The sequence below is a fragment of the Sorghum bicolor genome, chromosome 9 (genome assembly GCF_000003195.3).
Source record: "Sorghum bicolor cultivar BTx623 chromosome 9, Sorghum_bicolor_NCBIv3, whole genome shotgun sequence".
Taxonomy (NCBI): Eukaryota; Viridiplantae; Streptophyta; class Magnoliopsida; order Poales; family Poaceae; genus Sorghum; species Sorghum bicolor.
The window spans coordinates 10,884,383-10,902,148 of NC_012878.2; the positions used below are offsets into that span (position 1 = coordinate 10,884,383).

Here is a 17,766-nt window from a genome sequence, read left to right on the forward strand (position 1 = left end):
TGAACAGGTAACTCAATGCAGTTCCTTACCTGATCTCGTCTTGAACAACTACTCATTCTCTGTTTCTTTGCAGCCCTACCCCCCAAGTTGATCCTAAGGTAGGCCCAAGAAACCCTGTTCCTAGGGCGTCAGCGTCATCCTTGCCTCTGGTAGTAGTGGCCTTTGAGGAGGCTGCTACAAACTAGGAAGCTGAGGCGAGCCAAGCAGGCTCGGAGCCGGTTAGCCATGAAGACGTCATCGACTATGATGCTGTCTTCGGGCACGAAGACGCCTGGGGTTTTCTCCAGTGTCTTAGAGTAGCCCAGGACCTCTATTCCGAGGAGTGCAAGAGGTCCCACCACCTCTAGGAGCAGCTCAACGCTCTAGAGGTGGTGTTGGAGAACATCGAGGGATCCTTGGCCTGATCCAAGGAACAATTAGCAGAGTCCGACTGCACCATCGCTAATAAGTTCATCTTCCCTGTATTTCTTCAGTTGATCGACTACTTTGCTGATAAATCTGTTTGCCGATCACAAGGCTCCAGGAGCAATTCAACACCCTCACCCCCACCATCAACACGGTCACTGAGATGGTGAACGCACACGGGGAGACCTAGGCGGAACGTCTCTAGGACATGCCCGACTTGGTCTAGGAGGCTGTCCCCCATGGGGTTCGCTCAGGGGTAGCAAATGCCTTGGCAGCAGCACAGCTCCGCCATGGGGCTCAGCTCTTGGAGTCCTTGACTCTAGACTTTGTCACAGAGAGCGACGATGAGGGCTTTGAGGAGCTAATGGAGGAATTTGCCCCCTACGCCGACGCCATGGCGCAATTCTCATCGGTCGATGACATCATAGCACGTGTCTTCAACGACGAGGTTTAGTTTTAGGTTTTTTATTCTTTTGATCAATGTAAAAACTCCCTTGATGAATCAAGAACACTGCCCTTTATGCAGTTTTATCTTATCTCTTTTTGCTGATCCATTGTCTCTGTGATATTGCCCATTGAGGCAACCTTAATATGATTCTGAATCAACAAAAACCTCTCTGTGTTCCTGATTTTTGTGCTAAAGACAATATTCTTCATATCGGCTATAAAATTACAGTTCTGAACACTAAACATAATAGTCACTGCATCAATTTCCTTACTGTCCAAAACCCTTAATTTTTGAACTAAAGGCGATACTCGCTGTATCGGCTATATTTTAATGACTTAACACTCTAAATTTTATGCTAAAGGCGATACTTGGTGTATCAGCTATGCTCCTGTATGACTTGATCATCTAAAGGAAATCAACCCAAACACAAGGGTAATATTTCTTGAAATATTTTCCATTAACAGCTCTAGAATACTCTTCTCCCACCAAAGTTTCATAAAATAGGCATTTCGAGGAGCAACCCTAGTATTCCGATATGGTCCTTCCCAATTAGGTGACCATTTGCCGAATTTGTTGTCTTTAGATCCAATCGACAAAATTACTTTCCAAACCAGTTCACCTTCACCGAATCTTCTTTCTTGCACTTTTTGGTTATAGAACTTGGCAATCCTAATTTTATTAGCTCTAATATTTTCTAAAGCTTTTAATAGCCGATGAAATTCATATCAACTAAGTTGTCCAACATAAGATTCTTGTAATCATCGGCTATCAGTTTGTCTTGCTGTGATATCCTCCGAGATCCTAAATTAATCTCCCATGGTAGTATAGCTTCATACCCATAAACCAATTCATAAGGTGAACATTTAGTTGATCCATGACGAGCCATCCTATAAGACCAAAGAGTTTCACTAAGTATCGAATGCCATTTCCTAAGATTTTCTTTGAACTTTTTCTTGATGATCTTAATAAGAATCTGATTAGAGGCCTTAGCTTGTCCATTAGCTTGTGCATAGTAAGGGGACGAATTAATCAACTTAAAACCTATACTCGCAGCAAAGTCTTCAAATTCTTTGGATGTAAACATCTTCCCTTGATTAGTTGTAATGGACTTAGGAACCCCAAATCTGTAAATAATATGCTCTCGGATGAACTCAATCACATTAGCTGATGATGCTACTTTTAAAGGAATAGCTTCCACCCACTTAGTAAAATAATCTGTTGCTACCTGTTGACACCGTTTTTGGGCACGTGTCTAGGATGGCAGGATAGGGTGGCAGTACGATGCGGGTTGCCGATGAGGATGGTTGCCGATGAGGGAGAGGTTGAATGTGACTAAGTCCACAGGCAGTAATATGGTGCCGATGGCTGGATAAAAAGGTCTGCCGATGACTATGGCAAAGGGATTGCCGATGATGCAAAGGAGGAGTCCGGAAGCTGCCAGTTGTCATGTGGAGGAGTTTCGGTTTGTCACGAAGGATAGTTTTGTTATTTCCTTAATTATTTGCATCGTTTTGTATATGGATTCCGTGTAATTTGGAATTCGAATTCTAATCGTGTCTGGTTGTAGCTCTTTGAGCAGGGTATAAATATAAACCCTAGGGCCTTGTAATAATGAATCAAGAAATCAATCAAACACACGTTTTTACTCATATTCCAGCATCTACTTTTCGACGACTTCGTCATACTTTTTTTCTTTTTATTACGAGTTCTTAGGAATTCGTCGACTTAAGCTCGGCGTGTTCTCGAGTTCCGCGTGAGTACCTCTTAGCCGTGACATCCGGGCGCATCGCTGTTGTCAGGACTAAAGTATTCGAGTTATCACCTTTGCCGATAGTAAGGTCAAATCGGCTGGCACGCCTTAACGTTTGAATCGGGTATTAGCCCTTTGTGTTTGCAGATCAGTTTTGCATCAACACATCTTTTGGCACGCCCAGTGGGACAGATTCAAGATCAAGATCAACATGTCGATCTCTGACCTCGATCAAGAGAACGTCATCCCTGTGACGGAGGCCAACCTCAAGGATGAGCAGAAGCAAGCTATTGCCCAAGCCATGGAAGAGTTCAAGCAGCAATGCCTGAGGTCTTTCAGCATAAACAGGAGCGGCGAAGTGGTCCAGAAAGATGCACTGCCGGCACCACGGCAGGTCACCTTTGACGCCAATCCTGGCAAGCTTCAAGATATGGTTGACAATGCCATCAATCGAGCGTTGATTAACCAAGCTGGTGTACTGTCTAATACGGTTTTCAATGCCGTGGCAAGAACTTTCAAGGAAGGACAAATCCCACCAGATTATGTGGGGCCCTCCCATCATCAGCCAACGGCACCAGAGGTCACGGCTCCATCGGCTGCCTTGACGAATGCAAGTGCACAACCTGCCGTCCCTCCAAGTACATCGGGGACTACTGGTGCACTATCTATGCCGATGGCAACCAACCCACAAATTTCAGTTGGGCAGCATAAACTGACAATAGATATGTTGGCATCGGCAATGTCAGGGTTGACTCTTCCTCCCAACTGGTGGGGTTATGGTATGCCTCCAGAGTTGACGCCGGGGACATCACAAATAACCGACATGAGGGGCAAAACTCCTATGACATCGGCACCTCCCAATGCGCCGGTAAACCAGAGTCCTCGGTATACCACAACTACTACTGCAAGGCCTCACACTGGGAATCCTCAAGATTCAATGTTCCAGATGCCCAACGCATCGGCAGAGTCAATGCTGATGCAACAGAGGCCTATGGCCCAGTCGGGGTATGTCAATTCAACGACGGTACCCAATTACCAATCATCGGTAGCACCTATGCCGATGAACGCTAATAATGGATGGCTTGGGCAGCAAGCCTTTCCACAATCGCCCCAGCAGGGTTATCAGACTACAGGGTTCCAGCAAGGGCAGGTCTATCCCGGGTTCCAAGGTCAGGGGATTCCCAACCAGCCAATGAATTTTGGACAGCAACTCGGAGGACAGCCAATCGGTGGACAGCAGTTTGGTGGTCCGCAGATTGGAGGACAGGTGATCAATACAATGTTCCATGCAGATCACGTCCCGAACAGACATGTGGAGGTTCGCCACCAAGTGCCAGATCCGCAGCCGCCTCATCGGCAAGATGCCGATGCGTATTGGGCCGATAAGATTGCTGAAGTAATGAGGGAACAATTTGGGATAAAACCCAAAGTCAACACTTATTCTTATCGGACACCGTATCCTCCCGCGTATGATTTGATCCCGCTTCCACATCGGTACAAGGTACCGGATTTTACAAAGTTTTCCGGACAGGACGACACGTCAACTATGGAGCATGTCAACAGGTTCATTATTCAATGTGGAGAGGCTGGTAACAGGGACGAGTTGAGGGTTCGTCTATTTTCGTCATCATTGTCTGGATCGGCCTTTACTTGGTTCATATCATTACCTCCCAACTCAGTACTTACTTGGGCCGATCTGGAGAAGCAATTCCACAAATACTTCTTCTCGGGGGTTCATGAGAAGAAGATCACCGACTTGGTCAAGTTGAGGCAACGTAATGATGAGTCGGTTGAAGGATTTGTGCAGAGGATACGAGAGGTCAAGAATAAATGCTATAGCCTGGTTCTGGATGATCGGCAGCTAGCCGATTTGGCTTTCCAGGGTTTGTTGCCACATATCAGGGATAAGTATGCCTCTCAGGAGTTCGAAAGTTTAAGTCATTTGGTGCAGAGGATATCTGATCAAGACATCAAGCCTTTCGAGCCTAAGAGAGCATGGAATAAGAAAGTGTCGTTTGTTGATGAAGCCACAAGCTCAGATTCTGATGAAGAACCAGTAATCGGTTTGGCAGAGTGGGTAAAAAACAAGAAGCCGATGTCTTGTCCTTTTGGGCAGAAGGAACCAGAGAAGTTTGCTTTTGACACCGCAAAGGCTGATAGGATATTTGACTTTCTACTTCAGGAAGGTCAGATCAAACTGTCACCTAACCATGTGATTCCATCGGCAGAAGAGTTGAAGAGGATGAGATATTGCAAGTGGCATAATGCAACGTCCCATGACACCAACGAGTGCAAAGTATTCAGACAGCAGCTGCAATCGGCTATAGAGTCAGGGAGAATCAAGTTTGACAATTCCAAAGCCCAGAAGCCGATGAAGATAGACCAACATCCTTTCCCGACAAACATGTTGGATGCTAAGGGGAAGGCTAAGGTCTTAACATCGGAGACAGCTGAGAAGAGTGCATCGGTAGATCCTCAGCATCAAGTTACTACTGCCGATGCAAGAAGTAAGGGCTTGGTCCAGGAAGGAACTAGCTCAGGAAGGCTTCCTCGATCTGGTATCATCATAACTCATAGAAGGCTTCGAGAAAAATGGCAACAACGGGAAGTTCGGTATCGGCGCCAGCAGGAAGATTATCGACGGGAAGAAGAAAGACGCCGACAGGAGTGGAATCGGCACAGGGATCATTGGAATTGTCCATTCTTCATCCATTGTTGGGAGGAAAATATCAAGCTTCCTACTGTCAGAGACTGCCCTGAGTGCAACGGTTATGATCGGTACGATAGGATCGATCGGCATTATCATGATGATGAACGACGATTTAATGGGCCGATCAGAGGAAGGGTGTCAGTTCATGACCGGCTGGGGGGCAGATTTAGTGGGCACAACAGACTTAGTGACCGTGTCCAGTATTTTCCCAGGAACCAAGAGGAGCTCGAGGGAATGGCTGATGCGCGGGTTCCCGATGAATTCATATTTTGCAGGGATGCTAACACGCATCGTATGGAGTCAAGGGAGAACCGACGCCCGACGGCAAGGCAAAGGCCACTTCCTCCATGGTGCCCTGGAGGATTAACCAAAACATAGAAAAGGAGATTGCAACGTGAAAGGCAAGAAGAACTAAACAAGGGAGAGAACTCTGGAAGTCGGCAGCCGTCAGACACTAAGAGGGAAGGTCCATCGGCAGGCGTCAACATGGTCTTCATGTTGCCGATGGAGTTTCTTGCACCAGCCAGTGATGATGAGTTGGAATTTTCTGATCAGATAGCTCAGTTGGCTCTGGATCCGATGACGGCTATCTTTGAGAAACCTGCCGATGACGAGAGGCAGCATCTTAAAGCTCTGTTCCTCAAAGGAAGGGTTGATGGGCAGCCAATGACCAAGATCCTAGTTGATGGTGGAGCTGCTATTAATATTATGCCGTATGCAGTATATCGGAAGCTTGGGAAAGGGGATCAAGATTTGACCAAGACCGATATGATGCTCAAAGACTTTGAAGGAAACGTGTCTCCAGTCAAGGGGGCAATATGTGCAGAGTTGACCATCGGCCGCAAGACCTTGCCGACAACTTTTTTCGTGATCAGCGGAAAAGGTGCCTACAACTTATTATTGGGAAGAGATTGGATTCATGCCAATTGTTGTGTCCCATCTACAATGCATCAGTGCTTGGTTCAGTGGGTAGGTGACAAGATTGAGATTGTCCCAGGAGATTCTTCTTATGTTATCGCATCGGCAGAAGCGGATACTTACGAAAGGACCAGGTGCATTTCAGGAGAAGTTTGGGAGAAAGATTTTCTCAAAGTTGCCGATTATGAGATTCCACCGATCCAAGCAGTCGGTTCTGACGACGGTTTTTAATGGATAGATTCGCCGATGATGGAAAATTAGGCCAGGGATTCACATCGGCCGACGATTTGGTAGAAGTAGATATAGGTAGTGGTGATAAGCCCAGGCCTACTTTTATTAGTGCTAAATTAGATCCTGAGTGTAAGCGACAATTGACTAGTTTGTTAAAGGAATATAAAGATTGCTTTGCTTGGGATTATACAGAGATGCCTGGTTTAGACCGATCAATTGTTGAACATCGGTTACCCATCAAGTCTGGATTTCGGCCACATCAGCAACCAGCCCGCCGATGTAATCCTAACATTCTACCTGATATTAAGGCCGAAATCACTAAACTTATTGAAGCTAAGTTTATTCGGCAGTGTCGGTATGCCGAATGGATTTCCAATGTTGTTCCGGTTTACAAGAAGAACGGGAAGCTTCGGGTGTGCATTGATTTCAGGAATCTCAATAAAGCTACGCCGATGGATGGATACCCAATGCCTGTCGCCGATCTACTGGTTGATGCTGCGGCTGGCCATCGGGTCATCAGCTTCATGGATGGTAATGCAGGTTACAATCAAATATTCATGGCAGAGGAGGATATTCCGAAAACCGCATTCAGTTGTCCTGGTCATGTTGGGCTATTTGAATGGATAGTCATGACTTTTGGGTTGAAGAATGCTGGTGCTACTTATCAAAGGGCTATGAATTTTATATTTCATGAGTTCATCGGCAAGCTCGTAGAGATTTATATTGATGATGTGGTGGTTAAGTCTGGAGATTTCTCAAAGCATCTTGCCGATTTACAAAAAGTGTTAGAGTGCACAAGGAAGCATGGATTGAAGATGAATCCCAACAAGTGTGCATTTGGTGTATCGGCAGGGCAGTTTCTTGGTTTCATGGTACATCAGAGGGGTATTGAAATTAGTCGAAGATCTATTGATGCTATCAATAAAATAGTGGCCCCTACCAACAAAACCGAGCTCCAATCCTTGATCGGCAAGGTAAATTTTATCAGAAGATTTGTATCGAATTTGTCTGGTAGGATTCGTGCTTTCAGTCCTCTTCTTAAATTGAAAGCCGATCAAGAGTTTATTTGGGGAGAAGAACAGCAGTTGGCTCTGGATGAAATCAAGAAGTATCTAGTAAATCCTCCAGTTCTAGTTCCACCTCAACAAGGGAAGCCCTTCAGATTGTATTTATCTACCGATGGATCGGTTATCGGTTCAGCTTTAGTTCAAGAATTTGAAGGGAAAGAAAGGGTAATTTATTATTTGAGTAGGAGGTTGATTGATGCTGAAACCAGGTATTCGGCCATTGAGAAACTATGCTTATGCTTATATTTTTCATGTATCAAGCTGAGACATTACCTGTTATCGGCCGAATGCACTGTCGTTTGCAAAGATGACGTGGTCCGATACATGCTATCTATGCCGATTATGAGTGGTAGGATCGGTAAATGGATTTTAGCGCTGTCGGAGTTCGATTTGCGGTACGAATCGGCTAAGGCAGTCAAAGGGCAGATTATGGCCGATTTTGTGACTCAGCATTGCGGTCTAGTGGAAACCTTGGAAATTGTACCCTGGACGCTCTTCTTTGATGGATCTACTTGTGACCGGGGGGCAGGAATCGGCATTGTATTAGTTTCCCCTAAGGGGAGGAAGTATGAGTTTTCCTTGCCGATTGTTGCCACATCGACAAATAATCAGGCTGAGTATCAAGCTCTGATCAAGGGATTGGAGTTGCTGAGAGAAGTTCGTGCTGATGCTGTTGAAATATTCGGGGATTCTATGTTGGTTATAAATCAATTGGCCGGAAGCTATGAATGCCGAAGTGAAGTTCTCATAACGTATTTCGAAAGAAGTATGCAACTGTTAAAGGAATTCAAGGATTTCCGATTGGAGCATGTTCCCCGATTGCATAATGAAGACGCTAATCGGTTAGCTCAGCATGCCTCGGGATATCAGCCAATGATTAATGCGACATCGGTAGTCGGTGCCGATGATTGGAGGAAAGAAATTATTGATTATCTAAAAGATCCATCCAAAAAAAGTTGAAAGACGGGTTCGATTTCAGGCAACCAAGTATGTGCTCCTTGAAAATGAATTGTATTATCGAACTATCGACGGAATTCTTCTCCGATGCTTGGGTGATGATGAAGCCAGAAGTTTGATGGGGGAAATCCATGAGGGAGTGTGTGGAGCGCATCAGTCAGCTTTTAAGATGAAGTGGATGATTCGAAGGAATGGATATTTTTGGCTAACCATACTTGAAGATTGTTTTAAATATTTCAAGGGATGTCAAGGTTGTCAAAAGTTTGGTAATATCCAGAGAGTACCCGCATCGGCTATGAATCCTATAATAAAGCCTTGGCCGTTCCGGGGATGGGCCATCGATCTGATCGGCCAGATTTATCCACCATCTAGCAAAGGGCATAAGTTCATTCTAGTTGCCACTGACTATTTCACTAAATGGGTTGAAGCTATTCCTTTGAAGAAAGTCACATCGGCCAATATGATTGATTTTATGAAGGAGCATATTATTTACCGATTTGGGATTCCCCAAACGATTACTACCGATCAGGGCACCATGTTCACATCGGGGGAGTTCGATGAATTCGCAATCGGTATGGGAATTAAAGTGTTGAATTCTTCTCCTTATTATGCTCAAGCCAATGGGCAGGCCGAAGCGTCTAACAAAGGAATTATCAAGCTTATTAAACGGAAGATTGAAGAAAATCCTAAGCGGTGGCATACATTATTAAATGAAGCATTGTGGTCTTATCGGATGGCTTGTCATGGATCGACCAAGGTATCACCCTATCAATTGGTGTATGGACATGATGCAGTGTTGCCTTGGGAAATTAAGGCTGGATCTAGGCGATTATCTTTTCAAGATCAATTAACTTCCGATGGTTATGCCACTTTGATGACCGATGAATTGGACGATCTAGCAGGGCATCGGTTAAAAGCTTTAATGAGTATAGAAGAGAATAAGAAAAGAGTTGCTAGATGGTACGATAAGAAGGTGAAGGCTAAAGAGTTTGCCGATGGGGATTTGGTATGGAAATTAATTTTACCAGTTGGGACCAAAAGCTCGAAGTTTGGAAAGTGGTCTCCTAATTGGGAGGGTCCTTATCGGATAAGTCGATCGGCTCCTGGTAATGCCTACATTCTAGAAACCCTCGAAGGAATTGAATTTCCCAGAGCATTAAACGGCAAATATTTAAAGAAGTACTACCCCAGTATATGGGTCGATGCATAGAAGTTTACGTGCCGATAACACTCCTATCGGCTGGATCCAAATGCTTGGGGACAAGACTTGGTGTTTCAAAAGTTTAGGCGCCGATAACAGTCCTATCGGCTAGACTAAAAGCTGAGGAAGCAGGAAAGCGCAGATACAATGCCGATGGAAACTCTATGTGTTAAGCAGCGTCTGGATTGCCGATATAGCGCGTAGCCGAATTTGGTTGGCTGCTTCTATCTCCTTGATGTCATCATCAGCAGAACCTTCTATCGGCTTCAGCTTCTTCTTCAGTTGGAGTGCTTTGCGACCATGAGCATTTCGCTCGCGCTCAAGAAGCCTGATGGTCTCTGGCAATTGGCTCTCTTCTTGTTGGGCTTGGGACAGAGCGTTCTCTACTTCCTTAAGCTCTGCCAATAGGGACTCTTTTCTTGCCGATAGATCGGATATCTTCTGCTTCAGCGCGTCTCCAGAAGATCTCAGGATGCCGATGTTCTTGTGCTTCTCATCGGTCAAAAGCTTTTCTTTCCTCATTTCATCGGAGAGTTGAGTCTGAGCGGCTCTATCGGCAAGCCGCCGAGAAGCTCTTTGGTACTGCAGCTGGCGACTCTCCAGATGAGCGGCTTGGAACAGGATTTCTTCAACGTCGGCTGGGACTTGGCCTCTGAGAGTTCTGAACAGGGTCTTGGTAGGGTCAGAATCATCAACCAATTGCGCTGTGTCCTGGTGAAGGAGAGCTGACAATTCTTCCAGCCTGACCCTGACCTCTGCCGATGTGATGCCGACCGACTGAGAAGTGCTTGCTTCTTCACCTTCTTCTTCAGAGAAATCGATGGCGAAGGAGAACAGGCTATCGGGAGAATCTTGTTCCTGGGAGGGAAAGCAAAATTAGCCCATACTTAGAGAATCGGCAAATAATGCTAGCGGTAAACAGTGACTTACTTGCTTCAAGGCGATCTCTTGCCTTGGACTGGGAAGTGCTGACGGAGCTGCGGGCTGACCGGCCAAAGATGCCGATGGAACTACAGGTTGATCGGCTAAGGTTGCCGATGGGACGATATCGACTGAAAGAAGACAAGAAAGGTTATGAGGCTAAATAAGAATAAGTTCATCGGTAGCGATATTGTTAAAGTATGTTACCTGGAGGAGGGATAACAATTGTCTGAATCGGGAGAACTGCCGATGGAATAATTGGGCCCACCGGGCCAGTTGTTTGTTCACCCGTGTCAGCTGATGTACCTTCTGTTTGAGATCCTTCCTGTTGGGGTTCTTCTATATGTGGTGCTTCCTGCATAGGTGGAGGAGATGGTGCTTGCTGTGGCTGGGCTTCTGGAGAAGAAGGAGAAGACTCCACCGGAATTGGAGATACCGGAGGAGGAGGGGGAATTGCTACCTTCTGGCGCTTTGTTCCAGTCTTAGCACCCGTGGTACCCTTCCTCTTTGGCTGGCTGGACTGGGTGGCATCGGCACCTTGACGTGTGACCTTTGCCGATGCACTGGTTTGCTGCAATAACGAACAAGGGTTTATAAGTATAAATAAAACCGATATAAAGATAGTCAACGTAAAAGATAAAGATTTGACAAATTGCCTTGAAAGCCCGCGCCAGAGTGGGAGCAGCTACCGTTGGTGATGTCTGGGTTCTCCTGGTTGTAACTTTCCTGAGGCGCACACCCCGATGCACGATGGAAGCCAGAGTGGGAGCATTGTGGCCGATTGAGGAAATCGGGCCTGATGGAAACAAGTCGATCGGCTTGCCACTCCTGCTAACCGATGGAGGAATATTGTCAGCCTGCAAAAGGAATACAAGGGTAAGCTGCCGATGGAAGTAATAGTGAGAAAATGAAATGTTGGTTTGAGTTACTTACAGTGTCATCGGGAACTTCGTATTCGGGGTCAATCATGCTGCGGTATGAAAGTGCCGATCTGCAGAATAGATGCTCTTTCCATTCTGCCCACCATAACTTGTATGCCTGAGTGATAAAAGCAGCCGGAACCCATTCTGACAGATCTACATCTACATCGGCGTTTGGTGGTAGTTGGGCTACTCGAGTCCACTCAAGAAGGTTGTTGATGGTTTCTCTGGGTTTTATCACATCGGCATAAGGAAGTGCAATCGGCAACTGGCCGAAAGCTAACTGGCGAGCTAATGCCGATGGATTGTAAAATTCGTAAGTCTGGGGAGAAGTTTTTGTGCTACCGAAAAAATTCACTGGAATGGCTCTGGGAGTCACAATTGCCATCATCGCCTCATTATCCCTGTCGAGAGCTTCATCAAATGGATTGAAGGTCAGAGGGAGCATGCTATCTGGGTCATCATAAGCCAACCATGGTCGTTCATCCCTGGCCAAACCCTCATACAGAGTCTCGAAGAATCGGCCAATTTGATCCGGATTACTCCCTGAACCAGGTAGGACTATGACGGCTTCGCCAAAGTTCAAGGGGGCACGCGTTGCCGATTCCTCTTCACCCAACACATGATTTTCAGCTATATCTCTTGGGAAGTGCTGTGAGAACAAGTTGGAATCAAGGCGCTTATGCAGGTGCAGATTGAGCCACATATTAATAAACCACCAGGGGCCTCCCAAGTTGCCGATGGATTGGCCAAGCAAGAGTTTCTGGGCTACCTGATGGAGAAGGTGGTAAACAACGCCAAGCAAGTATCGGCCGAGAGGAAATTGGCCACCGTTAGCCAGTCTCTCTGCTGCCGATAGATAGACGGAAGTCGGTCCTGCCGATCGACCACAGAATACAAACTTGTCCAGCCACATGTTCAGAAAGGTGGTTTGCTCCTTTATGGTGACAGGCCCTCTCCCGTGGTACTTCTGAATGTACCCTGACCAACCGCCGATAGCGCGAGTCTCCACTTTGGCACTGGGGGCAGTATCAAAAAAGTGGGTGCTATCGGCAGAAGATATATCTAGCCCAGTGAGCATGGCTACATCGGCAAGGGTAGGAGAAGCAGGGCCGTGGCCAAAAACAAAAGCATTGAGGGTGTCTGACCAAAAGTAGGACGCAGCTATCAGCAGTGACTCGTTCCTGTGCATATCGGCAATGGATAGCCTAATGCATTGGGCTAGCTTCCTTTCACCCCACTGGACTTCATAAGAATTGCTGACCCTCAAGAACCAGTCTTTCCACCCTACGGTAGGGCTGGGCCAAGAGCGAAAAGTGTCTTTCCACATATCTAAAGAAAAGTTTTCAGCTCTAAAGGGGATCCTATTGGTTTCTGCGTTAATAAGGTTGGTTGGATCTGAATCCCCTAGAGGGCCGAGACATTGAAGGTGTGGTTGATCGGTGGGGATGACAATTTTATTGGACAACTCCTAGTGATTTTGGGGGAATAAAAATACAAAGAAAAAGGAAAAGGAGAATATTCAGTAAGATGAATCGCGGATGAACAGGAATAAAAAATACAGAAGATGAGATGGAGATCTGACCTCAGGGACGACGAAGCCAATGGCCATCTTGTCGTGAAGAGGACGTTGGAGGGCACCGGAGTTGATGAAGAGAAGTGCTTGTCGGAGGTCTTGAAGGTTGTAAATAGCGCCGCCGCTGGAAAAGTAAAGTTGGGTAGTAGAATGGTGTGATGGGGAAGGAGTACCCAAGAAGGAACTATTTATAGGACAAGATGGGCAAGGGCAAATCCGACTTATCTCTTTGCCGTATCCGAGAAACCCGAGGGTACTCAGGTGGATATGGTAACTGTTCGCACGGTAATCCAGGGATTCTGCAGGTGATTTGATGGGAAGCGGTCATTATCTGAAGATATTTTACTGTGCGAGATCTCCTGGTCGGTCCATTGGCGATATTCTATAACGGTCATCTTGCCGATGGGCGGATAGGGGGGAAGTAACCGTTTTTGCGAATATCCTGGTCAGAGCATCGGCAGATCTTTGTAACGGTATTGTTGCCGATGTACGACTGAGAAAAATGCCCGTTTAGGAAGTTGGGGATTTCGAGGAATCTGCGGAGGATTAGGATCAGAGTTGTCCAGATTGAGGTTGTCGGTTACCAGATTAGGAGCATTAATTGCAGAGAAGGCATCATTACTGCAGAGAATTTCGGAGCATTAATAGTTTTATACTCCGAAACTGGGGGGCATGTGTTGACACCGTTTTTGGGCACGTGTCTAGGATGGCAGGATAGGGTGGCAGTACGATGCGGGTTGCCGATGAGGATGGTTGCCGATGAGGGAGAGGTTGAATGTGACTAAGTCCACAGGCAGTAATATGGTGCCGATGGCTGGATAAAAAGGTCTGCCGATGACTATGGCAAAGGGATTGCCGATGATGCAAAGGAGCAGTCCGGAAGCTGCCAGTTGTCATGTGGAGGAGTTTCGGTTTGTCACGAAGGATAGTTTTGTTATTTCCTTAATTATTTGCATCGTTTTGTATATGGATTCCGTGTAATTTGGAATTCGAATTCTAATCATGTCTGGTTGTAGCTCTTTGAGCAGGGTATAAATATAAACCCTAGGGCCTTGTAATAATGAATCAAGAAATCAATCAAACACGCGTTTTTACTCATATTCCAGCATCTACTTTTCGACGACTTCGTCATACTTTTTTTCTTTTTATTACGAGTTCTTAGGAATTCGTCAACTTAAGCTCGGCGTGTTCTCGAGTTCCGCGTGAGTACCTCTTAGCCGTGACATCCGGGCGCATCGCTGTTGTCAGGACTAAAGTATTCGAGTTATCACCTTTGCCGATAGTAAGGTCAAATCGGCTGGCACGCCTTAACGTTTGAATCGGGTATTAGCCCTTTGTGTTTGCAGATCAGTTTTGCATCAACACTACCAATAAAAAATTATGTCCCTTACTTGACCAAGGAAATATCTGGCTGATTAGATCTATTCCCCAACCTCTAAATGGCCATGGTTTTACCATAGGATTCATAGCCAATGCTAGAGATTTTTGAATATTGCTAAACGTTTGACACTCTTGACATCTTTTATAATACTTGAAGCAATCGTCCAACATGGTCGGCCAAAACTAACATGCTCTTCCAATCATTTACTTCATCTTATGAGCAGATTGATGAGCACCACAAACTCCTTCATGAATCTCTCCCATCAAAACCTTAGCTTCTTTTTGGTTAAGACACTTAAGGAGCACACCATCAACTGTTCTATGATACAACTAATCATCAAGAAGAACAAATTTAAGAGCTTTGTACCTCAATTTCCTGGATACTTGTTGTGATGGATTTTTCAAATACTCAATAATATCTTTCCTCCAATCTTCATCAGCAACAACTTCATCGGCTAAAATTTGAACAATTTGCCGATACCCAGAAGCACTTTGAGCTAGCCGATTAACCTCTTGATTATGATTTCTAGGGATATGCTTCATAATAACAGAAGAAAAAGAATTAAGAAGTTCTCGGCATTCTTCATAATACTTCCTCAGTACATCACCTTTGCTTTCATATAGGACAAGCAATTGATTAATCACCAATTGAGAATCACCAAAAACTTCAATAATCTCGGCCTTTACCTCATGTAGAAGTTGAATACCTTTAAGAACAACTTCATACTCTGCTTGATTATTAGTAGATGTCAGTTTTATAGGAATAGCATATTCAAAACTCATCCCTTGTGGAGAAATCAACACAATACCAACACCCCCTCCTTGCTTACAAGTAGATCCATCAAAGAATAAAGCCCAAGGGGTTAATTCCAATAATGTTACTTCCCCTTCTCGATGATGAGTAATGAAATCAGCTATAGCTTGACCTTTGACTGCCTTAGCCAATTCATATCTTAAATCAAATTCTGATAATGCAAGAATCCACTTACCAATCCTCCCATTCAAAATAGGTATAGATAGCATATGTTTGATTACATCAAACTCGGACACCACCGTGCACTCCAAAGACAACAAATAATGCCTAAGTTTAGTACATGAAAAGTACAAACATAAACATATCTTTTCAATTGAAGAATATTTAGTTTCTAGATCCAACAATCTTCTACTCAAATAAAAGATAACTCTTTCTTTTCCTTCAAATTCTTGCATTAAAGCTGACCCAATAGTATGGTCACCGGCTGCTACGTACAACTTAAAGGCTTTCCCTTCTAAGCGACTAAAACTAGTGGAGACTTCATATACTCTTTAATCACTTCAAATGTCTTTTGTTTTTTGTTCTCCCACTTGAATTCTTGATCACGCTTCAATTTCAATAATGTAGAGAACAACAAGATTTTAGCTGATAAGTTTGAAATAAATCTTCTAACAAAATTAAATTAGCAGATCAGAGACTGCAACTAAGTTTTTGAAGTTGGAGGCATTGTTTTACTAATTGCTTCAAAACTCTTTTTCCCAACTTCAATCCCTCTTTCATGCACATGAAACCCAAGAATTGTCCAGCTGATACTCCAAATGCACAGTTATGTGGATTCATCCTCAACACATGCTTTCTAGCACACATAAGAGTTCTCTTGAGATCTTCCAAATGCTCTTGATAACCCTTAGATTTCATGACTACATCATCTATATAAATTTTAACAATTTTACCGATCAACCCATGAAAAATATAATTCATTGCTCTCTGATGAGTTGTACCGGCATTTTTTAGTCCAAAAGTCATAACAATCCACTCATATAAACTCAATGCACCAGGACATCTAAAAGTAGTCTTATGAATATCCTCTTCTGCCATGAATATCTGATTATATCCAGCATTACCATCCATAAAACTAATCACTATATGCCCTGCTGCTGCATCGACTAACATATCGGCAACAGGCATAGGATAACTATCCATCGGGGTAGCTTTATTCAAATCTCTAAAATCAATACAGACTCTTACTTTACCATTTTTCTTATACACAGGAACACATTGGAAATCCATTCAGCATATCGACACTATCGAACGAATTTTGCTTCATATAATCGAGTGATTTCTGCTTTGACATCGGCCATTACCTCTGGTTTAATCCTTCTTGGAGCTTGCTTAAAAGGTCAATACCCAGGTTTAATCGATAGCCGATGCTCAACTAACTTTCTATCAAGACCAGGCATTTCATAATACTCCCAAGAAAAACAATCTTTATATTCCTTCAACAAAGCTACTAATTCTTGTTTATACTCTGGATCTAATTTAGCACTTACATATGTCGGCCTAGGCTTTTCACCATCACCTATATCTACTGCCTCTAGTTCATCGGCTCACATAAATCCTTTGCCCATCTTGCCTTTGTCTTCATCGACTAAAGAATCCATTAATTAAAACTCTGAGAGCCGACTGCTTGTATCGACTATTGATCATCATCAAACACTTTGATGACATCTCCTTCGTATACCTTTCTAGAGAAACATTCCATGCCTTCAAAGTTCCACTCATCTGTTCCAGCATAAGAGATACTAATAGAAGAATGAGCTAGAACAACTTCTACATCATCCCCAATCCACTGAATTAGACTCTGATGCATAGTGAATTGGATACAACAATTAGCATGGATCCAATCTCTTCCTAAGAGTAAACTATATGTGCCTTTAGCATCAACCACAAAGAAAGTAGTAGGCAAGCTCTTACTACCAACTGTCAACTCAACACATATAGCCCCTTTAGTTACTGAAATATTGTCAATCTCATACCGGTTGGACATAGATCTTCTGTCCTTTTATCGAGCTTTCTGAATATAGAATATGGCATCAGATTGACAGCTGCGCCTCCATCAACTAACATCTTAGTCAATGGCTTTCTATCAATAAATCCTTTGAGATATAATGCCTTTTGATGCAAATGTTTCTCAGGTTTCTTAAAGGTTGCACTCTCTGCTTAACAAACCCATTGAGACATAGCTATTTCTTCATCTGATTCTACCTCATCACCATTGGCTCTAAATTCAGTAGGCAACATAAAGATAGCAGAAACTTCAATTGGTGCCTTACCTTTGTCTTTATTGATTGTCTGTTTGATTTGCCAAACTTTATGTCCCTTTTGATGTAATTCATCATTTCTCAAACATTGAACTCTTCTCTTCTGACTTCTAGTAAGTCCACTTGGGCACCACTGATTTTCCTACTAGACATATTCTTTATCGACTATTTCCTGATCAGCTATTTCTATTTTCAGCCAATCATGAA

At 44.2% G+C, this 17,766-nt stretch overlaps 1 pseudogene; it reads right to left on the reverse strand.

The window, feature by feature from the left end:
- Positions 1 to 17,766, reverse strand: part of LOC110430354 — a 143,892-nt pseudogene that overhangs the window by 81,413 nt on the left and 44,713 nt on the right.